Here is a 24,993-nt window from a genome sequence, read left to right as displayed (position 1 = left end):
GATCTCAATAAATGGGTTTTGATTGTGGCAGGGCCTAAGGGAAGCTGACTGCAAAGTAGTATATGTTTGATCTACCTAAATAGAATTCTAGAAGTAAATACTATTCATATTGAAAGTGGCAGCAGGCTGACAGTATGACAGAACAAGGCAGCAACAAGAAATGCAAGGGTTTGGGCAGCAATAAGACGAAGGCCAATTAATCAACAGAAATCAAGAGTGAGTAAATAAATATCAGAGGGCAGAACAAGATAGGATGACCAAAGTACATGCAAACAGTCCGCAGGGAGGAGAGGTATGGATCAAACAGTTGGCCTCAGAGAGGGCCAGAGGAAATGTGGAAGAGGCAGAGTTGGAGGGAGAACAAACAGCACCCAGACCCAACAGAGAAGACTCTCAACACAAAAGCAACATGCTCTCTTAGCCTCAACAGTCATCATAGTTTTCTCACCCTGGTGAGAATGCATCTTCAGGAAGCCTGGTCTGTAGTCTTGCTGGGAATAGTAACGGGATGGTTAGGAGTAGGAGTGAGACTTGACAAGGTTCTCTAGAAAAGTATTTCAGGGCTGTCTTTGCTGGTTTCTTGGATGCAGGTTTATCTGTCATTGATGGAAACAGAGGACTTGATTGGAGCACGGATCTGATCAGTAAATCCCCATGGGCAGTCCTCGGGTCCACAGTCTGCCCAGTTAATAAAATGGCAGAATTACCCACGGTGTCTTTCTGAGATAAGTATTTAGTGTATCTAGCAGTGTTCCTTGTTATACACCACAGTGGGGAAATAGAAGAAGCATTGTGTCCTGAGAACATGTCTTCCTTTTAGATGAGCAATGCCAAGCACATCTTTAAAGAGTCCAAGAAAGTCAATCTTAAAGCCCCTGAAGGAGTATTTTGTCTGGTGGTGTATCAATTTTTATATAGATGAGCTAAGTTCCACAGAAAATTTGGGAGGCCACGTGACAGTGGAAAGTGCACAGGTTTTACTGCTTGACAAATCTGGTTTGAATTCCAGCTTCTCCACTTATCAGCTATGAGACTTTGCACAAATTACTTAACCACTGCGAGTCTCATTTTTCCCAACTATAAAATGGAGATAATATCTATTGGAAAGAGTTGTGGTGAAGGTGAACTGAGATAAACATATATCTCACTATGCCTGACATATTGAAGCTAATGGCACTCCGTAAATGGTAATTCTTCCCTTCTGCTAATCATTAATGGACAAAGCTATACATTATTTCTTACAGTAAGGTTCCCTAAATCTAACAACCTGCTTGGACTTTTTAGACATATTTGACCATTGTCTTGATCCTAGATGTTCTAAAAGGATTTGTAACTACACTGTGTGACTACAGAATAGTTGGTCCCCAAAAATGTGCATGTCCTGATCCTTGTAACGTGTGAGTATATTACCTTACTTGGCAAAAGGGATTTTGCAGATGTTATTAAGGTTAAAGACCTTGAGATGGAGAGATTATTCTGAATTAGCCAAGTGGGCCCAACCCAATCACACGAGTCCTTAAAAGCTGCGAACCTTTCGCAGCTGAGGTCAGTCAAAGGGAGTGTGACTATGAAGGAGGGTAAGAGAGATGTGATATAAAGAGAACTCAACTCGCCATTACTGGCTTTGAAAATGGAAGAAGGGTACCATGAGCCAAGGAATGCAGGCATCCTGTAGAAGCTGAAAAAGGCTAGCAGATTCTTCACTAGAAGTCTCTGGAAAGGAATGAAGCCCTCCTAATATCTTGGAGCTTTAGACTAGTGAGGCCTGTGTTGAACTTCTAACATACAAAGCTATGAGATAATAAGCTTGTGTTGTTTAAGCCACTACAAGTGTAGTAGTTTGTTACAGCAGCAATAGAAAATCAATATACAGTTACTCCTCTGTATCTGTGGGGGTGGTTCCAGGATCCTCCCCAATCTCATACCAAAAATCTGTGGATGCACAAGTCCCTTAGTCAGCCCTGCATATCTGCAGATTCAGCATCCACGAATTCAACCAACCTCAGATGGTAAACACAGTATACAGGCACCAAAAAAGGCTCAGGACCATGGGGGTAATTGATTGTATGGCTGTCCAGTTAATCAACTTATGATTCATAATAATCAAGCATTAATTATTGATGGTGATATGATGAAAATGATCTTCATAATTCCTCATAGGTATTATTCGAAAATAATATTTATTTTTTTTCTAATCTTTGATTTTGAAACTCAGATGTGGCAAGGCAAATCTGGTTGCCCTTGCTCAAGAGTGATAAGAGGATTTTCTTAAAACGTGGGGTAAAAAAATAAGATACGTATGGCAGGAGTTCTAGACTGAACCTAAACTGTGTCTTCACACTGAATTCAAGCATGTCAGGACATCTCCATATGGCCTGGCCACCATTCTAGACACAGAAATGGAAAATTGTGCTTCATGGGAAAAATAATAACTGGATTTCTTGGATTTCATGTGCTGCCCTCAGGCTCCCCAAAGCTGAGACTCCCAAGAAGTGGCAATTCACTCAAGTTACCCTTAGTAATAAATAGTTTATTGTAAAGATATGTACTCATGGAAACCCACGGAAGGATGAACAATCAGGGTCAGGAAGAACAGGAATAGGAGGGTGGCTATGGATTCAAGGCAGTTGCAAGACCTCAGCCACAGATTTTGTGAATCTTTACCCTTAAATGACTCAGCTACTCCGTGTGTGTCTGCCACACTCTCCACTCACTACTGCCTGGCTTTCTTACTATCTACTCTGTGTGTCTTTTCTGCATCATAGGTTCTGCTTAGTCTAACTTGGCTTACTCATAACTTGACTTAGTCAAACTTTTGACTCATTCAAGTCCCCTCCTGACTTCCCCAACTTCTCTTAACCCCATTGGCTTTCCACTTTATTCATGCATTTTTTCATTAATTTGAAAAATACCTATCGAGTACCTACTATGTGCCCCCCCCCATGCAGATTTTTGTCTAGAGAGACCTTAATCAGATAGTCACAAAAGTGCTTCAAGTGTATTCTGATTGCCTCAGCTTATTTGTTCAACCAGGCCTTAGGATCACTTGCTGGATGCCCCATGAACTGGCTGCCTTGAGGAGTAGCAGCAGTAGGCTGTCGTGTTTATTACTAAATGACCCTTCCCTTCCCCCAACATCCAGACAGAGCTGACTGGAGACTAAGCATTGGCATTTGACCGAGGACAATTAATACACTGTCTGGCCAGCAACCTGCAGTTTAACTCAAATTAATAAGCTTCCCTTGGAAGAAATTACAGTGTGGCAGACATTATATAGAATTGACACATTTATCATAGGAGGATAAACCTTACACTCCAGAGCAGTAATCTAAATGTGGGAGGACTTCATCCACAGGAAACTTTCTCATTCACGAGACAGAAAGTTAGAGTGTACTTGTTTGATTCAGGGACTCTGAGCAGGGAGCAGGGCAGAGAGCAGGGGTGGTTTTGAATGTAGCACAGGGCTGTGTTCATTATGCAAATAATGGCCAGAGGGAGGCTTAAGGACACTGCCAAGTTCCTTGCAGGAAGGTATCGTAGCCTTAGATAGGGGTAAATCAGCGATAGTTTCCATGAGGTTTGCTTCCAGAGCTGGCTGGGAGAAAGTGGCAAGAGCAAGGGGCCTTTGGATTCTCTGGGACAGTCCATGGTGTGGGCCTAAATGCCATAGGTTTCAACATAGCACTTATGCCAGACTCAGGGTCGTGGTGTTTCCCTTAGGCAGTTCTCAATGAAGCATTTTAGACAAGCCATGATATGCAAAGGCATCATGGCACGACTATAGAACCTGACTTCGAATTCTCCTGCTGGAACCCAGAGATAGGAGTCTATTTGGAGAAAGTCAGATTGAGGGGCAACCTCTACACTGTCGATTGTGGGTTGGCAGCAATGTTGGCATGGTTTAGTTGGCTATAGGTGCCATGTTGTGTTACTGGTGTGTCTGGAAAGGAGGTAAGGCCCCAGGGATGTTGAACAGTAACAGCATTCTCTAGGAGGCAGATTGACTAAAGGGCTGGTGGTTCCTGGGAGTTTGTGTATTTCGGTTTTTGGAACAGGATGTTGGCACATTTGTTCTGTTGTCTGAAGACAGGCTTGATTTTGAAATAAAAACACACAGAGAACTAAGTTTCCTCTGGGACCATCCGGTATTGTGTTCCAAACCTGACTTAGAAAGAAGCATTTGGTGTTGGTCCAGAGTTAATTGAGGTTATGGTGGTTCATGCAGACCCTAGTCATGCTCCTGGAACATGGAAGCAGGAATCCAGGAACTATAGCTCTGCCAGGAGCAGGAGAACACTGACCAACAAATTAGATGTATTAGCATTCAGTATGAAAGCCCAGGGGTTCAGGAGGGACAGGCATGAAGAGTACTTCAGTAACTGGAAACCTCTGGCTGCTAGAGACCACTGGCATCCCCAACTTCTACTTTAGAGGCCATCTGGTTCAGCTTTCTTGTGTTACTGGTGTAAATACTAAGGCCTAGAAAAGCCAAGTTACCTTGTCTACTTCAATTAATGGTTGAAGCAAAAATAGGACTAATGGGATGACTTCCCTTTTAAACAAGGTCTGGTAGGGAATAATCACGATCAAAGCTGAAAAGCAGTCAATGAAATGTCTTTCTTATGAGCATTACATTTGCACGCACACTGAGAGTCTATTTGTTCATTGCTGTCTTAGCATGTAGTGACAGTGTTGATAAAATTTTTCTAGATCCTCTGTACTGACCGTTGAATGACGTCATTTAATCATTAAGTTGGGCAAGCCAGAAACCTCAGCGGCCCTTGATCTCCAACCCATATCCAGTCCATCACCAAGTCTTTTCAATACCACCTTCTATCCACTTCTTTCCTTTTTCTCCGTAAGTGCTCTGGTCTGAGCTACCATCTTTTCTTGCCTGAACTAAGACAGCTTTCTAGTGGTGTGCACACATCTCCTCTGCCACAGTAGCCAGTGGTCTTCCCCTGGCACCCTATTTTTTTTTAAATTTTATTCTTTTATTTTATTTTTTTAGAGCAGTTTTAGATTTACAAAAAATTGAGCACACAGTACAGAGTTCCCTTACACCCCTTCTCTACTCCACTCCATTTCTCCTATTATTATTATCTTGCATTTGTGTGGTACATTTGTTACAACTGATGAACCAATGTTAATACATTATTATTAATTAAAGCCCATAATTCATATTGGGGTTCACTCTTTGTCTTGTACATTCTATGGGTTTTGACAAATGCGTGTTGTCATGTATCCACCATTACAGTATCATGCAGAACAGTTTCACTGCCCTAAAAAAGCCCCCCGGGCTCCACTTATCCATCCCTTGCCATTGATCTTTTCAAAACGCAGATCTTACCCTGTCACTCTCTTCATTCAGCCTCACCTTGCTCCACTCTCTTTCTAGTTTTCCGTCTCCAACCATGCTATTGGTCTTTTTGTTTCATTTCCTCAAACCTCACTCCATTTTACCTTAGAGTTTTGCTCATGCTGTTTCTTCCTCCCGAAATGCCCCTTCCTACCGCCTGGCCCCACCCCCAAGTCTTACGGTGGTTTGTAATTATGTTTATGTGTGTGATTACTGGATTTGCCTCCTCCTTGACTGTGAGCTCCTCACTGGCAAAGCTGCACCACTATATCTACAGTGCCTGGCACATGGTAGGTGTGTAATAAATATCTGTTGACTAATATTAATGAATAAATTAATAAATGAACAGGGAGTTTCACCTGATTGTGTGAGCTTGGGAAGAGTAGTGAAGGTTTGCAATGATTGCAGGGGATGAAAAGGAAAGCTGAGGGGAAACAAGTAAAAGGGTTCATCCGATAGACTGAGAACACCGCTGAAAATCTGTAGAGACTTCAATGCATCAGAGTATGTCAGAGGAGAGAGCTGGACCGGTAAGTATAGTGATAGAGTTTATGTTTTCCAGGGTGGAACTGTTCCGGAGGTGACAAAGTACAGGGTGTGGCCATAGAAGTACACTGAAGTGAACCGGAAATGAAGATGCTGAGTTTGAAAGGTCAAGGAAATAAAAAGCTGGGCCATTGAGTGAGTGGTCCACAGAGTCAGGAAAATCCCCCTCCCCACAGGATGAAGAAATGAGACAGGCGTTTAACAAATGTGAGGGTGTAACCAGGTTGGTAGATGACAGGAGACAAGGTAACCAGTTGAATAGCATGGACCTCAGTGGGGCAGAGGTTCTTCATACTAGAATAGAGGACAAACTGCTTAGAAGGGTCCTGGGGAGCTGGAAGAATGTTGCTAGTGTCTCTCTGTATGTGGGGCATAGGGGAATTAATAGCTTCTACTTGAAAGGACTGCAGGGGAAGTGGTAACCTCAGGGGAAAGCCAGGTTTCAGTTCAGGCTAGAAGGTGGTGGGAGATTAGCAAGTTTCTGGTTGCATGTAACAGAAATCAACTCTAGCTATCTGTGGCCAGTAGCGAGTAGAGGGTTAAAGGAGTATCCAAGGGTATCTTGGACACATTGAACAAGATAGTTGCCACAAGTCCACCATTATGAGTGGGGAGAAGTGCTACGAAGGTCTTCGTGAGATGCGAAGATACTCCAAAAAGTGTCTGCTATAGATAGTTATGTGAATAAGTTGAGGAAGTAGGGGAATTTGTTCACCAACAGACAGGAGTTCCATAGGACACAAATAGAAATGTCTGGTGAGATAAAGAGAAGCAGAAATACAGAGAAATATGGGGATTATAATGGCTTGTAGGTTCCAAATGGTAGTGTCAGGAAAGTGGTATCTAGAATGGTAGCTATAGGAGGTCCTGTAAGCACATGGTGACAGTTGTTCCATCTGTCCCGTGCCTGAACTCGTGTTCCCTTCCAGATATCTGTCAGCTCCCTGATTCATCTTCACCCATTGAATTTGAATTTTTAGCCTCCCCCACCTCATCCCCTTCCTCTGCCCCATAATATCTCTTAGATCCTCACTATGCTACCAAACCTTCTGCTACCTCCCTAAGAAGCTGCATCCTGGATTATTTATTAAACTAGCACCTAGTGTGTGGGTCTGATGCTGACCCAGCCTGTCTCCTGAGCCCTGTCAAGCCTCCTCTATTTTCTGTCTTACCACATTATATTGTGATTATTTTTACATGTCCTCTCCTCTTCTAATCTGTTTCTTCAGAACAGGGGCCATTTTTTATTCTTGTTTATAGTCTGCCATCTAATGTGTAAAACGTTGCCTGTGACCTAGACAGGGGTTAATTTGTTGGATGAATGGCTGAATGAATGATCGAGTGAGTGAATGGACTTTGATCTCTTATTGCCTTATTTCTGTAGCCTAGAAATGTTGGAACTCCAAGAGATGGCCTCTCTGGATGAGACTTTTCCATTCTTTCCCACCCTTTTCTATGATTATCAATTTCCTGGCCTTTATTCCATGCTTGCCAGACACACACCATCCACCGGGTTAGAAAAATCCAGCTCATGAGACACCCTATTCTGATTCTTCCTGGCCTGCCTTCCCCACATCCTTCCAGAATATGGGCCTCACACATAATGAATGTTTTCTCTACTTCCTCAAATGACACCCTTACAATATAGGTTGAGTCCCCATCCTCAGACTCCGGAATTAGAGCCAAGATCACCTGGTCCATATTCCCTAGACTGACTCTTTTCCCATCCTCTACATCTCTACCATTCTAGCAGAGGGGAAGCCAGGGTAAGTGGGGAAGCCCAGGGTAAGTGTATAGAATGGCTGAGAATTTACACGGCCATGATAATCACTGATTTCAGGAAAGTGATTACTTCTGAAATAGGAGAGAGAGGGGATGAGACCAGGAGAGGCCATGGGAGCTTCAATTGTATAGGCGATATTTTACTTCTGAAGATGGGTACATGAGCATTCATTATCCTTTATACATTTTTGTTCTGAAATGTTTTACTTAAAAAATTTAGAATTAGAGGTACCCAGCTTTTACCTTAGTGGAATGCCTGCAAGTGGATCTAGGGATAAAGAAAGCACTGGTGATGGACTCTTGAGGCTAGGGGAAATTCAATCAAAACGCTCAGCAGAGAGAGGACAGAGGCACAGAGGAGGACTTCTGGGCTCGGGGCCAATATCTTAGACCGCGAGACTGTAAGCTCAGTTTGACTGACTACGAAAGCCTATGAATCTATTGTATTTACCAGTTAAAAGCCTCAAAATAGGCAATTTCCAGCTTATTAGTTTATCTGCTGGTCTGTTGTCTGGAATTGGGAACAAGTTTTCCTAGAGAAACAATATTACAAATGGTGGCTCTGCCCCACAGCCAGCCCACAAAAGCTTACAGAGCCCTAACATACCTAAAATATTGTACTAATACTACTAAAGATCCTGACCACTATTTATAATAGTATTTCTTTGGGAAAGTGCATTTAGAGTTTTAATGCTGGTAAGACATCCTCCCCAGCCCTGTGAGTCCTCTGGATTCTTTTTTTTTTTTTTTGAGGAAGATTAGCCCTGAGTTAACTGCTGCCAATCCTCCTCTTGTTGCTGAGGAAGGCTGGCCCTGAGCTAACATCCATGCCCATCTTCCTCTTCTTTATATGTGGGATGCCTACCACAGCATGGCTTGCCAAGCGGGGCCATGTCCGCACCCGGGCCGCTGAAGCAGAATGTGTGAACTTAACCGCGGCACCACCTGGCCAGCCCGTGGATTCTTTACCTTATTCTCACAGTGCTGATTCTTATCAGAATGGCTCCATATGTGGTGGAGGGCAGATCAGTGCTTTCTGTTGCTATAGCATTCAAGATGGAGTTCTAAGCAATTCATCTCCAGCCCCCACCATGTACCCTGGCCCATGATCTAAGTTTAGTCTCGCAAGCACAATACAGAGCATCTTATTTGTACATGCCTTGTCCACCCTATCACAAGCTGACACTTAAACTCTGTCACATTAGGGACCTCATTTGCATGATTCTGGGACATCAGGAGAGACGGCCAGAAGTCCTCATTTCATGAGAGAAGTGGTGTGGGAGACTTTGGGACTAACACAATCCCTGAAACACCGGGAAGGGAGACAAGCCTGGGACAACCTTTGAATAGGGGATAGCACGATTAAGAAGATAATTCACCCTGATGTTGGTTAGAATAAGATGAAAACCATGCCTCAGGTTAGGACACTGGTGGCTTCGGCAGGGAAAAGTATTCCTGAGTGTCATACAGAGGCGTGCACTCAGATACTCTCACTTGGAGAACTGAAAACTGAAAGATCCACATGGCATTTTGGAGACCTAAAAACAGAACTATCATTTCTCCATAGGCAAAATGTCTTGCCTGGTGGCTATAAAAGTTGTAATTGCAGGGGCCGGCCCCGCAGCTGAGTGGCTAAGTTCGCACGCTCTGCTTCAGGGCCCAGGGTTTCGCCGGTTCTGATCCTGGGTGCGAACATGGCACTACTCGTCAGGCCATGCTGAGGCGGCGTCCCACATGCCACAACCAGAGGCACTCACAACTAGAGTATACAACTATGTACTGGGGGGCTTTGAAGAAGAACAAGAAGAAGAAGATTGGCAACAGATGTTAGCTCAGGTGCCAATCTTTAAAAAAAAACAAAGGTGTAATTGTAGGAAACCTTCTCATTACATCCAGAGTCCCAGCCACAGTGGGGAAGGCTGATGACATGTGGTGGTCCTGGTGACCAGGAGAAGTGGTGAGGATTCACACTTCTTACCACACAAGGCTTATTTTAGTAACAGCACTCTACTTGAGAAACTACTTTCCCCTACTGTGTAGAGTCTTGATGGGACTATAAATCAAACTGCCTTGATCTCCTGTAGTCAAGGAGCTGGGAAAACAGACTCCCCTGGGATGTGAATTTTGAGTGACACGATCTAAACACTGAGAATCTGGTTAGCACACATCCCAAAAGCTGTGCCCTCGGATAGTCAAGGACTTCCTGCTACCTAAACTTCTAGAGATGTCCTGGTTCCTGTCCTCCTCTGGGAAGATTCCCTAGCTTTCCCATTAGCTCCATCAGCTACCCATTGTCCTTCTAAAAATTTTATTTTCTACTCAAATTTTTCAGCGTGTGTTTCTGCTGTACACAATTGAGGAGCTCTAACTAATATAGATCCTAAAGGCAGAGTGTTGATAAATCAAGACAAATCTGCCACTATGACTTGTCAAGCAACTCAAAGCATACCTCTACTGAAGGCACAGTTATAGCATGTCATCCCCAAATATAAAAATGATAATTCAGTGTCTGGCCTGGTGCCATAGTGGTTGAGTTCGTGTACTCCAATTCAGCGGCCTGGGGTTCATGGGTGTGGATCCCAGGCACAGACCTACACACCACTTATCAAGCCACGCTGTGGCAGGCATCCCACATATAAAATAGAGGGAGATGGGCACAGATGTTAGCTCAAAGCCAATCTTCCTCAGCAAAAAGAAAAGGATTGGCAGTGGATGTTAGCTCAGGGCTAATCTTCCTCACCAAAAAAAAAGATAATTCATATCATTGAGATGTAATGGGCTCTACCTTAACCTGAGAAGGCAAAGGTGAGTGGGTAAAGGGAAAGTTAATATAAACATTGCGAGCAGGTTAACAATTCCTAGTCCCGTGCCATGCTATTTACCATGATGACATAATAAACATGATGGTTGTAAACCATCGTTTGTCTCATTTATTTACAGAAATAAATTTTTTATATTAATAGAAAAATTTTTAGGAAAACAGGAAAATTACAATGCCATTCCTTTGTCATCATTTAAAAGGACTAAATTAAGATTTAATGTTAGATTAAAAATAACAACTAAAACAAATGTGTCTCTTAATTAAACCAAACAGTTGGCCAAATAAGCTGAGGTATGTTTCAGCTCAACCAGTTGGCATTTTCTATTTGCTCCATGATTAGCAGTCTAGGTGGCTGGGCTTGGCTGAGAGAGAGCAGGCTACCTTATCCATCGATGCCTGGTCCAAAGAAGTCCCATCCACCCTACCAGATGGTCTGCTGGACCTCAGCCCATGGGGCAGCCTTAAGTTCAGGAAGGGATGTTTCACTGGAGCTCAGGTCTGTGGGTTCCAGTCTTCAGATTGAAACAATGATGGACTCAAAGGGGTCAAGCAGCTTTCTCTGGTTTAGCTAGTCTCTCTCCCACCTGACATGAGGCCACTGCAGCATGGGTAGAAACTGGGGGCATTCAATGTACATGCTGCCCCTGGATTTCTGGCTCTTACTGGAGGTCCAAGACCCAACTATGTCTTGGAAAACCCACTCCCTCTCCCCACTGTCATATTTCTGCCATCATTATAGCCTGTGCCTCCCCTTGCTCCCACCCCCAACCAAACCCTATCTCACCCATGATCTCTGTTTCGAGAATTCTGGTTGAGTATGAGGCCTTCAGGGAAGTGCTTTTACACGCAGAAGTATAGGAGCCTCTCTGCTACGGAAGAAGGACCATATAAAAGATCTGGTGTCACGTGATGACTTCCATGTATGTTCTCTTCAGAGGCAGAGTCAAAGACTTTAGCAGGAGTAACTGACCCCCTCCTTTTTGTGACAGTTTTATCAGTCACTCCACCTCCTTCATCTCAGTCCCAGTGCCCTTTTACCTCTGCAGAATTACCACAACTTCTACAAATTCTCCATCTGAGATCACTATCTGCTCCTACTGATCTCTGACTTCTGGCACAGGTCTTTAAAAGATAAAAACTTCAAGGAGTCTAAAAGTTCTCCCTGATCTGGAAGGAAAATAAGAGAAAGACTGCCTTGTGATTAGGTCTAAATATGTCGAATTGCCATGACGCCTATTCAGTGTCCCAGTCATTTAATGAACAGCACCTTGTATGAATTCCTGGAGGCCATGCTCTGTCTGCACAATCCCCTTAGATACTTCCCCAGCCTGACATGAGAAAACATCTCCACTCTGGGAAATCCTCTTGCGGCTGCAACTAACAAAAGCAATCCAACGTCTGATGCTCATGGTGCCCAGTGTAGAACGGGAGTCACCCAGGAGTAAGTCAGGGAGACCCTGAACACCATGAAGCCCCTTCACCAGGACTGGTGACTGTATTTCACAGGAAGAGAGCCTTGTCACAAGCACTTTGCCTTTCTATGAGGGTACATGGAACCTCACCTCGTACCACACCTCAAAAGGAAATCCTGCTAATTTAAAGCATTAAATATAAGAAGATAAAATCTTAAAATACTAAAAGAAAATGCAATGAATATTCATCTTGTCTCTTAGATAAGGAAAAACTTTGTAATCACTAAATCAATAGATGAAATGCCAAATAAATACATACAGACAGACAGACATAAATTCAATTACATAAAAGAAATATCTTCTCTGTAGCAAGATATCGTAATAAAGGCCAATAGTTAATATGACAAAAGGTTAATATACTTTGTCTTTATTATGTTGCATTTAAATAAATTCATAAGAAAAAAACTGTGTGTCACACTTAGAAGGATAGGGAAGAGACATAAACAGACAATTCACAACAGGTGAAACACAAATGGTTAAAAAAATATGAAAAAATCTGCAGTTTTATTAGTATTATTTATCAAAGACATTAACATTAACCTGAGTAGATAATATTCAATGCTGGTGAGAATGCAGAGAGAAATGTAGGAATGCAGAGAGAAATGTAGTTTTGACCAAATTTTCTGTAAAACAATTTCACCTTGTATATCAAGAGTCTTAAAAATGTTCAGGCCTGGGCCAGCCCACTGGTGCAGCGGTTAAGCACGCACATTCTGCTTCTTGGAGCCCCGGGGTTTGCCAGTTCAGATCCCAGGTGTGGACATGGCATGGCTGGACAAGCCATCCCACATATAAAGTAGAGGAAGACGGGCACGGATGTTAGCTCAGGGCCAGCCTTCCTCAGCAAAAAGAGGAGGCTTGGCAGTAGTTAGCTCAGGGTTAATCTTCCTCAAAAAAAAAAAAAGAAAAATTTCAGGCTCTTTGTACTAGTAACTTTATTTTCAGGAATAGCTTCTAAGGAAATAATCAGAAATGTGAACAATTTTATCCACAACGCGTATTTATCACACTATAATTTATCATTGAAAACAACCTAAATATTCAATAATAGTGAAAGTGTTAAAATAATTTATGGTACATCCACATGAAATTCATGGCTCTCATATGCAGTCATTAAAAACAATTTTGTTGGGGCCAGCCCCATGGCCCAGTGGCTAAGTTCGGCATGCTCTGCTTGAGCGGCCCAGGTTTGGTTCCTGGGCATGGACCTATACCACTTCTCAGTGGCCATGCTGTGGTGGTGACTCACATATGAAACAGACGAAGATTAGCTTAGGGTGAGTCTCCCTCAAGCAAAAAAGAAGAAGATTGGCAACAGGTGTTGCTCAGGGCCAATCTTCCTCAGCAACAAAACAAAACAAAACAAAACAAAAAAAACAATAATTTTGTTACATGGAGATACTTGTGAAATGATGGTAGGTGTAAAAGACAGAATACCAAATTGAATACACTCATAAAGTATATATTTAAAATAAGACTAAAAGACCAATTAAAATTGTGGGAGTACGAATCATTTTTTGTTTTATTCTCTACACTTTTCTATATTTTCCATATTTTTGAAGCCCAATAAATGTTGTTTTTTAAATTGCCTCTGGGCTTCTGACCAGTAGTGCTTTCGATTTTTCCTACAACGCTGTACCGTAACGAATTTTCTGATGGTGCACGAAGAACTGCAGTTTAGATAATAACTGGCAAATACATTTTACATATTAGATAATTACATATTAAATAACTTTGTGCTTTAACATCTATTATCTTGAAGCATGACTGAATTAATCAGTAGAGTTTATTTTAAGACCAAAATAATCATTTTACAGTTTAGTCTGAACTGGTTTGATTCTTTCAGCAGACGTCTCCCAGATGGCAGCCTAGATGCTCAGTCAAAGCCTCCTGACCTCTGCTAACTTCGCCTTGGGTGTTATCTCTAGCCTCCATCCTTTGTCTTGCTCACTTGGCCTTGCCTGACTTTGTATAGGTTCTTCAACTCAAATCTGATTCTTAATCTCTCCCAACCCTCTTGTCTTGATGTTTTAACAGTTCCCTGCTTCTCCAGTCTGCTCTCTTTGAGACATGTTGTTTGAGACTTCAACTCAGACCGAGCCCATGCAGAGATTTCCTGAGTCTCTGGATTTTCTTGTCCCAGGTTTCCAGGTTCCCCACCTGGCATGGCACCTCCAATAAGCCAGTAAGGCATGCACTTCTTTATTGGCCACCTTTCCTTTCCCTCTCAGTTAGTTCTCCATGAACCGTCTCCTAGGCCAGTGAAGTTGCCTGGGCCAACTCCCCACCCTGAAAATCTGGCATCCTCTGGTGGCCTTGGATGGGTGTGCGTTGGCTAGCAGTAAGTTTCAAAGCTAGGTCCCATTGAGCATCCCCAGGCCTGTTAGTGCCCTCCAGTGACAGTTACAAGGAGTTGCTATTAGAATCTGCTATAAGATCTTGGCAAGCCTTTCTTTTGCCTGGTCCCTTGCAATTCACCTCCTGCAACTTGCTGACGAAAAAATTCACCAGAGGCCCTGCCTTCCTTTTTCCTATGAATGTATTTGTATCAAGATATGCTATGATCTACATTCTCAAAGGAAAAGGCTTTTCTGTTTTTGCATTTGGCAAGGAAGTAATAATAAGTAATAATAAGTACTAACTTGAGTGCCAGATCCTGAGCTAAATGCTTTACATACATTATTGCATATCATCTTCACAACAACACTGGGAGGCAGGCATCTATTTCTAATCTCCAGTTTACAGAGGAGGAAACAAGAGGCTCAGAGGAGTTACATAGAGGTTAAGGTTAAGCTTAAAAGTCAAGATCTCCCTGCTAGTTGATGGCTAAGTTTGGATTCAAAACCAGTCCACCTGACTTGGGGCCCATGCTTCCTAATCACTAAGCCATAAGGGCTCATAGAAAATTGGGATGCTCAAAAGCCATGTTTTCTGTCACGTAAAGGAAGTTAGTCTGTAGCAAGAAGAAAAAAATAAAAAAAATACATAGAGAGAAGCAGAGACAAGCGGTAAAGCTAGAGCTCTAACAGGGCTTGAGTCCTTAGTTCAGGTTGTTCTTGAGGCCCGGGAGCATCCTTGTCCTTCTCCAGTCTTGTTTGTTTCATCAGATACTCCAGTCCTTCCAATAAACTCCCCCTCAGTTTGATCAGTTTGATGTGGCTTTCTGCCACTTACTGTGCAGGAGTCCTACTAAAACTAGAAACAAGTAGGGTGCTTTTGAAGATAGTCTAGGTATTAACACCCAAAGCAACATTAGACAGAATAGAGATGAATTGTCTGATCCGTACTGGGTTATTTTGGTTGCAAGAAACAGAAACTGAGTCAAGTTACCAGAGAAATGTCACTCACTATTCAGAGACAAGTCAAAAGGAAGGTTTATAGAAAAAACACATGTGCACTAAAACCTGAGTAAACTGAACCATGAGGCCCCAGGAAGAGTTGAAACTGTGGCAGTAGGACTAGGGAACAGCCCCTCCTTCATCTCTCTCAAGGCTTTTTGACCTCTCAGTGAATAGGCACTGCTCTCTCTCTGGACCAGCCTTCTCAGCTTACTCATCTTGCACCTGGCTGTGAAAGTGGCTGCTCTAACCCCAGCGCCTCTATGGCCTTCCAGTTCCAGCACACACCAAACCTGCAGCTCTCCTTTGTGTCTCTTATTGTAGGTTCCCAAGAGAGAAGATTTGACTTCTGCTTTTCTTTTTAAACCAAAGCAGATGAGGCATAGGTCACTGGATGTGGTGTATGGCCACTCCTTTGGACCAGGTGTCCAATTAGCTGTGGTCATGATCATGTGGCCCACTGACCACTCAGTAAGGTCAGTGGGTAGAGATTTTACTAGAAAGGGAGGTGAGCAGGCCAGTAATAATTGGTATGTCTAATCAAGCCCACTTAAATGTAATTTGAACTCTTGCCAATAAGAAAAATTAAACACATTGCAAACATGGGCAACCCAGTCCCCAAAGACCCTCTCTAATGATCTCAAGTTGGCAGGAGAGTTCACCTTCTGGTGCTCGTAGGTTTGCGTGCTATCCTCTACCTCAAAGGGCACCTTCTTCAGGACCCCAGTCCCACCTGCACCTGCCCTAAACACTCTGCAGTGAGCTAGACTCCTCTACTCACTTGGGAGTCTATTAATTTTTTTCTCCCCTTAACCACACTAAAAGACTTCGCTTAGTAAAGCATTTTGAAGATTTAGAAAGTGACTGCTCAGTCGGCTTAGGATTTATATCCTAAACAGATGTGCCAAGAAGTCATAGGAATCAAACTGCTGTTCTGTGAGCAGAATAATATAACTTGCCTTTTAGTAGTTTCGATTACACAGCTGTACAAATTGCTATAGAGTCTTCATAGCTAACGTTGCTTTTATTGAAAACACATCATTTCTTCAGGGTGGAGGTTTTAATATAGCAGGCATCTTGAGGGGCATGCATCCTTGTAAAACACTTCTCATTACTTGAGAGAAAATCATTCAAGAAATTGAGATATGGTAATACTTAACTTACCTTGAGCAATCCTCTGCCTTTTGTCATAATAACTGAACTGGACCATTTCACGATGAAAATAAGGAGCTCCTAAATAATACCATCATCTTACACTTTTAGTCTCTTCTGAGTCTCAGTTTCCTCAATTGTTAAATCTGGATATTTGTACCCATCTTATACGGTTGTTGTAAGGAGACAATGAGAGCTTCATAAAGAGCTTAGCAAATTGCCAAACATAGGAAGTACTCAATAAATGCTAGTTACTGTAATTACCATTACATTTTGTTTCTCATCTTACTATTTTTCAAGGTGTTTTTTAGCACATTTTCTCATTTTATCCTTCTAACTGGTGGATAGGTATGATGGTAAGTATAGTCCCATTTCATAGTACAACAAACAGAAACAGAGAGGTTAAATAATTTATCCTGGATAAGCAAGTTTTCCAAGGTAACATAGACAATAATTCCAATTATTGTCCATTCCAATTGACAAACTTCCAACTGAGTGTTCCTTCTGCACAGAACCTACATTCAGTGACAGGGGCTTTAGTGAAAGGAGAAGCTTGATATTACACTAAAGGAAGAATACTCCACAACTTTCGCCCAAGAATTATTACTTAGCTTGTGTGGACGTCTATTTCTAGCAGCCTGGAAAGGTAGATAACCTGAAGGGCCCATTAGCTATGAGACAATTAAATCTTGATTTGAATAAAAACTAACATGCATTTTAAAGTTTTATGGGGCTTTATGAAAGGGGTCAAAAAGAAAAAAAAGTGAGCTGAAATAAGATCAGGGAGCAATAAGCAAACACAAAAGCCAGAGTTGGCATGGGCAAATGCCAGTACCAGTTCAGGACAAGGAGACTAAGCTTGGAGGCACACTGCAAGGTGTGGAATTACACCTGCGATTTCTGCTTTGAGCCTGGTTCTGCAAGAGGAGCTTCAGAGATCCCTGATCAGTTGCATCCGAGACCTCCTCTCAGAATCAAAGGCAAGTACGCTCTGGAGGAAAGCACCTCCTAATCTGGGTCTTTGGGATTTCCATAAATTAAGTTCAACTTTTTAAAAAATCACCAACACATATACCATGACGAGTATGGATCAACAGAGACAATAAACAAAAAATTTTTAAGAACTGAAGAACTGGAATTGGAATTGTCATTTGCAAATTATTAAATAAACCTTTTATGAACCACTTAAAGAAATCAAATATAGAATGAAATAGATTAAGAAACAAGAGACTATTAAAGAGACCAGAAAGATTCGTAAAAGAATCAATAGAACTTTTTGGCCCAATAGATATAAATATAGATTTTCAAATTAACAACTCAGTAAATGTGTTCAAAACAGCTAAAGACAGGATTAGTGACCTGGAAGTTATAGCTGAGGAAATTACCCAGAATGCAGCACAGACAGTACAGGAGATGGAAAACATGAAAGAGGGGTTAAAAGACATGGACAGTAGAAGAAAGTTTAACAGTATCTCTCATCAGAGTTATAGAAGGAAAGAATAGAGAGAATAGGAGAATGGCAATATTGAAAAAGATAATGACCAAGAATTTTCCTGAACTGATTAAAGATAAATCCACAGATGGAGAAAGCATAGCATATATCAAGCATGATAAATAAAGAGAAATCCACACCTAGACATATGGTGATGAAAAGGCACAACACCAAAAGTAAAGACCTTAAAAATCTCAGAGAAAAAAGCCAGGGCACCTACAAAGAATAAACAGTAAGTTACCAGAAGACTTTTTCTTCTTCTTCTTCTTCTCCCCAAAGTACCCCGGTACATAGTTGTATATTCTAGTTGTAGGTCCTTCTGGTTGTGCTCCAGAAGACTTTTTAAAAAAATTTTATTGCAGTAACATTATATAAATTTCAGGAGTACATCATTATATTTCAATTCCTGTGTAGATTACGTCATGTTCACCACCCAAAGACTAATTACAATCCATTGCCACACACGTATGCCTAGTCACCCCTTTCACCCTCCTCCCTCCCCCTGTCCCTTCTGGTAACCACCAATTCAATCTCTGTCTCTGTGTGATTGTTTGTTGTTGTTTTTATCCCAGGAGACTTTTTTAAAAAGGCAGCACAACAGTAATTTATTAATGCTCACAACAATCCTATATAGTAGTCACTACTATTATTTGTATTTTAAGATAAGGATACTGGCTGAGAGGGAAAGTCCAAGGTCCTACAGATAGACAGCAATAAGGATGTAGCTTAGAAACACAAGAATGAGTGGGAAAAGTAGGTCATAAAGCACTGCTGCAGCCATGTGCAAGAACCTATGAATCTTAGAACATAATCTTAAGATGAATCTTAGAAACATAACACTGAGTGAAAAAAGCAGGTAGCAGAAAACTATATACACAATATCATTTTTATAAAGTTCACAAACAAAACTAAAAAATATTTTACTTAGAAATACATATATACATGATTAAATTATTTTTTAAAAGCAAGAGAGTAATTGTTAGGTAATTGCTAGTAATTGAATGCCTGTGTCCTGCCCCCAATTCATATGTGGAAACCTAAAGCCCAATGTAATGTTGTTAGGAGGTGGGGCCTTTGTAAGGTGATTAGGTCATGAGGGCAGAACCCTCACGAATGGGATTAGTGCCCTTATGAAGGAAGCCTGACAGAGCTCCCGAGCCCCTTCCACCGTGTGAGGTTACTGTGAAATGATGGCTGTTTATGAACTGCGAAGCCAGCTCTCACCAGACATGGAAGCTGACCATGCCGGCATCCTGAATTTGCACTTCTGACCTCCAGAACTGTGAGAAATAAATTTCTGTTGTTTATAAGCCATCCTGTCTGTGGTATTTTGTTATAGCAGTCTGAACAGACTAAGACAGGAAAATACACAAAATTCAGAATAGTGGTTACATCTCCAGAGGTGGAGTATAAGAACGGGACAGGGAAAAGCACGTGCTGCAAAGGCAAAGGTACCGTTCTAGTTCCTAGATCGGGTGGTAGGTAACAGGTTCTCATTCTATCACTATATTTACACATGTCACTTCTATTTTTTGTATGCATTAAATGCTACACAATAAAATAAAAACAAAATAAATTGCCAAAGGACTAATTTTTAACTGGATTTTTACAATGTATATTTAAAAGCCACTGGTTAATCCTTCTGACTGATGATTGAGTGATATAATCAGCCTCTAGAATTTGACTGCCAAATTTCTGTAGTGAATCTCAAAAGTCCTCCTACATAATGAGTAGAAGACAATGATGGGAGTCATTCCCGGCTTAGGATTTTAAATTCCTGGTCTTGTATGTTCTCTCCAAATGGAAGAGTCCATTCACACAACTCTAGTAAGAGGTGTGCTATTCACTACATTTGTATGGGTGTCTTTAACTTTGTATTCCAGATGGTAAAGGAAAATTTGTACATGGGAAAATATGTTTATAGGGTAACTATATTGGAAAACACTAGTTTCATTTTGTGTTTGATGTCATATAATTAAGTTGGTAACAAATGAAAAAAAAAGATGTCTTTTTTTTGGTAGTAGAATTATAAAATAAATTCACTTTCTCCTATCAAAACTTTTATGAACTGATTTGCTAAATTTTAAAGTAAATAAATACACCTGGGTTTCTATTATAGCACGAGAGATTTACTTGATAAACTCTATATGGATGTATTGGTACTGGACTAAATTTACATATTAGTAATGTTCTAATTGCTTTTTTTAGCCAAGTTTATGAAAATATGTTTACTGCTATTTAAACATTTTTCAGAATGTTTGGAAAGTGCCAAAGTCAAATCACTAATTAACAATTAGAAGCAAAATCAAAATTGTTTGATGTTTTCATATTACATCTTAAGAGAAAGAACACTTTGAAATGATATCTTATTTTTTCAATCCTTATAATAAACTGCAAATCACTAGACCAATGTAAAATTATTTCTCCAATTCTCTATATTTCCCACATACCTTAACAGTTTGTAATTATCATTAAGACATCTTTGAGTTGGATAAGTTACCTGGCACCTACACTGAGTTTTACTTGTTTTGTGAGGGTCTGTATGTTTAATGCAATAATAGAGATCTACACTACCGTCCCCTAATCAAAGTCTATAAACTTGACCTTCTCTCAAGAATTTCCCCCTTAATCTCAACATCTCATACTCTTAGTATGAGAGAGTGTTTACTGGACGTAATACACGCAACTTTCCCTTTATGAAAAATGCAGCTTAATTTGTTTTCATAGAAGTAAACCAGCTTAGTGGTTTACCAGGTTTAATGTATTTTGAATTGGAAGATGTGATTTAAAAGATTTCTGTATAATTTTTCATTCCTTCGATTAGTAATATAATCTGAAATTAACACTATAATTTCCTGGAAAAGTAAAAAGGATTTTCTCATAAGAAATTAAGATAAGCTTTCCAAATGCATCTCTATTGAATCCGTATTTACTAATATGCCAGGTCTCAAACTCTCCTTTGACATTTTTTTTAGTTTTTAAAAGTTATAGTGATTAGTTTAAATATATCTATGAACATAGACTGACATTTGCAAGACATTTGTCCAGAGGTCTTTATGATTCCCCAAATTGAAAACAAACAAACAACAACAAGAACAAAAATAAAACTCTATAGCATAAAACTTGGTCTGCGGAGAGAAAAATCAAATTGTGCAGAGAGAAGCAGAGTACAAGAGGGCCACAATCTTGAGCGTTCCTCTGTATCCGATGCTACTTATTTCCTGAAACCTGGCTACCTCCTAGCCTGAGATAACCCTTTACCCACATAATAAATTCACTCTTTAGCTTTAAGCTACTTCATGTTGGTTTCTGTTACCTTTATCAAGAGTCCTAATATACATATGTATGCTGAACTATCTGGAAATATGTATAATTCATTCCATTGCATGGACCCAGTGATTCACAGCTAATCTTTTTGATATCTTACTTTTGTTAAAGTAATCCTTTTGTTAAAGAGCCGTACCTGAACCAAGTGGATTCAATCTGACATTTGCAAACAAGATCTCAAGGCTCAATGAACATACCAAGTAAGAGCATCCCTTCCAGAAAGCTGCCCCTTATTCTTTGGGTGGTCCAGAGGTTACACTGTGTAACTAGATTGAGGCGATAAATGAAAAGAGTAACAGGATTTCAATATACCAGTTCTCTGCAATATAGGTTCTATCTCATTCTTGGAAGCCTAATACTGAAACCAGATGCTTAGCTTTTTGACTTCCTTCTCTCTCTCTCTTTTTTCTTTTTAAAGATTTTATTTTTTTCCTTTTTCTCCCCAAAGCCCCCCAGTACATAGTTGTATATTCTTTGTTGTGGGTCCTTCTAGTTGTGGCATATGGGACACTCCCTCAGCGTGGTCTGATGAACAGTGCCATGTCCGCGCCCAGGATTCGAACCAATGAAACACTGGGCCGCCTGCAGCGGAGCGCGCAAACTTAACCACTCGGCCACGGGGTCAGCCCCCTCTCTCTCTCTTTTTTTTTTTTTAAACATGACATTTTCTTCTTTAAAGATTTTATTTTTCCTTTTTCTCCCCAAAGCCCCCAGTACATAAGAAAAATGTACATAATCAGTTAACGTTATCAGAAAGTGATTATTAGTTTTGCTGAAAACATAATGTCTTTGAGGCTTTGAATGAAAGTACTAATTTAAACCATTCCCGGAATGAATAAATATTCAAAAAGAGTAGTACATAAACTTTGCTTGCCTCAGGTTAACATGAGTATTTATGACCCTATCATGTGTGTTCTTTGGAATTTTTCTCTTTCATCTGAAAAGTGATTCTTTCACCTGGATATCCTTTCGGAATCAAATTTAGATACAAAGCAGTGACAGCTTGGATCTTGCCCTATGTATAATAAATCAATTGATGCAACTCCTTTACATTAAAAACAGCTCACTAATAGCTAGGTGGGGGTGCTTTAAATTAACGTGATATACAAGAGTCCAGGCAAGCTGTAAATCTATAGATTACAGTCTCACCATATCTAATTCTATGTTTTGTAAGAGCCTCTTAAAGGGTGTACATTTTGTAATTAATATTTTAGCAACATCAGGATTAAAATTACACAGTGTGTCAAAACACTCTGTAAACTCCTGAGAGTAGGGACTATGTCCTTCCCACCTTTTTAACTCCAGCACTTGACCGTGGGGCTGAATTGGAGAGTCATTTCGTAGTCTGTGGAGTTGGATTAATAACAGTAATGGGAGAGCTGGTCCAGAAGAGAAGAGATGAAACAATACGGAAAGAATGTGGTACTGGACAGCAAATGACAAGAAGCCAAGGTTAAGGAAAACATGGAAAAGACATGAGGGCAAGTATGAACAAAATTTTGTTCACCCTGAAATACAGTTATATCTAGGATATAGAAACTGGCAAATTTCTTGAGCCCCACTCTTTTGGAGGCTATATGGATTTCAGGATTAGATTGGATCTACTCAGTAAATCAGAATGGCAGTGAGGAGAGATAGAAGAGAACACATTGCTACTAATTAAAGATCCATGATTTAGCTGCTTGAGGTGAAGTGAGTATGTATGTATCAACCACAAATTCAGGTGTGCAGAAAATGCTAGTTTATTATCCTATAATACTTATTTTCTGCTATAAGCTTCCATTCCATCAGGTGTATCAATCAGGATGCAGTAAGAAAACAGAAACCACTGTAGGTGTTTCAGGCAGGAGGGAATTTAATATGGGGAATAAGATGCTTATAACTCTCTGGAAAGGCCTGGGGGAGCAAAAATCAGGGAAAACCACCAACAACCTGAGGAAATAAGGAATTTGCAGAAATCTTAAAAGCCATTGCAGCTGCCTGCATGGCCAAGGCAGAGAGAATTCAGGAGAACACCCAGAAGCCACTGCAAAACTTCATTTTGTTATCTGCTAAGGCAGGCCGACATACCTTTGATATTGGAGAAACAATAATGGCTTCTGCTTCTCTTCTATCTCCCAAATTTCACTTGAATGCCTCTCATTGACTGAATCCAAACAAGGCTGTTAAAACAGAAGTTTGGCAAAAGTAGTTGCTAGGCTTCCTGCTCCTGCAATACTGGGAAGGGCTTACAAGAATAGGAAAGGTTTTGAGTACCAATAGACAATATCTGGCACATGGTGGAGAGTTAATCTCAGCTGATTCAAGGATCCCCTTCTCCAGGGGAAAAGTAACTCCTAATTAGTAACTCCTTCTCCAGGGTTACTAATTAGTTTGGGTGTTTTACATCCTGTCAAGGCATTGGAGTAGTGTGTTGAAGCTGCTTTTACAGGGCCTGAAGTTTATTCAGTTGGGAGGGAGGTTCATTAAGAAAAAGGATACAAAAAATAAATTAGGTGCAAATGTGAATTTTTCTTTAGAATGAGAAATCACAACCAACAAATTATTAATGTTAAAAAGCTGACAAATACACAAATGTAACAAATCCCAGAAAAAGAAAATGGCATCTTTCTTAATTAACTATCCAACATGTTTTTACAGCTTCATAATTCAATATTGGTAATGTCTTATAAATTTCTAGAATTGTCAAATTTGAGAAAATTTCTACCAAGTTTCTTTCATATAGTAGCTATTAGATTTCAAACTGAAAATTTGAAATATTAATTTCAAATAATCTTTGTTTTTTGGCATAATTTTTAAAATTTTTTCTAGCATTATTGAGGTATGATTTACAAATAAAAACTGTATATATATTAGGTTGTGAAATGTGATTTTTTTAAAGGTATACAATGTGATGATTTTTAAATATTTGTATACATTATAAAATGATTACCACAATTAAGTTAATTAACACATCCATCACTTCAAATAATTACCTTTTTTTATGGTAGGAATACTTAGAATCTACTCTCTTAGCAAATTTCAAGTATACAATATAATATTATTAGCTATAGCCACCATGCTGTACATTAGATCCCCAGAATTAATTCATCTTAAAACAAAGTTTGTACCCTTTGACCAACATCTTCCCATTTTCCCTATTCCCCAGCCTCTGGAAATGCTGTTCTACTTTCTGGTTCTACGAGTTTAACTTTTTTTAGATGGCACAGAGTGAGATCATATTTGTCTTTCTCTGTCTGACTTATTTCACTTAGCATAATGTCCTCCAAGTTAATCCCTGCTGCCACAAATGGCAATATTTCCTTCTTTTTCAAGGCTAGAAATACTGCATTGTATATATATGTATACCACATTTGTTTTATCCATTCATCCATCAATGGACACTTAGGTTCTTTCCATATCTTAGCTCCTGTGAATATGCTGCAATGAAGATTGGAGTGCAAATATCTCTTTGAGATACTAATATATCCTTTGGATATATCCCCAGAAGTGGGATTGTTGGATCATATAGGAACTGTCATACTGTTTTCTATAATGGCTGTACCAATTTATATTCACACTAACAGTGTACAAGGGTACCCTTTATTCCACATCCTCACCAACACTTGTTATCTCTTGTCTCTTGGACAATAGCCATTCTAACAGGTGTGAGGTGATATCTCATTGTGGTTTTGATTTGTATTTCCCTGATGATGAGTGATGTT

General features: G+C 40.3%; 1 long non-coding RNA gene across 2 annotated transcripts in view; it reads right to left on the bottom strand.

Moving 5' to 3' along the window:
* LOC139074078 (uncharacterized) overlaps positions 1 to 24,993 on the bottom strand; it is a 154,724-nt gene that overhangs the window by 19,256 nt on the left and 110,475 nt on the right. The window contains exon 3 of one of the 2 annotated variants that reach the window (XR_011523449.1): positions 23,320 to 23,451. The exons of the other annotated variant lie outside the window; for it this stretch is intronic. This is a non-coding gene — a long non-coding RNA (uncharacterized lncRNA). Of the gene's footprint in view, positions 1 to 23,319; positions 23,452 to 24,993 lie in introns of those variants that run through there. 2 annotated transcript variants of the gene reach the window in all.

Source organism: Equus przewalskii, chromosome 10 (genome assembly GCF_037783145.1).
Source record: "Equus przewalskii isolate Varuska chromosome 10, EquPr2, whole genome shotgun sequence".
NCBI classification, from domain to species: domain Eukaryota; kingdom Metazoa; phylum Chordata; class Mammalia; order Perissodactyla; family Equidae; genus Equus; species Equus przewalskii.
The sequence above is the reverse complement of the archived record's forward strand: the minus strand, read 5'-3'. Positions and strand labels throughout refer to the sequence as shown.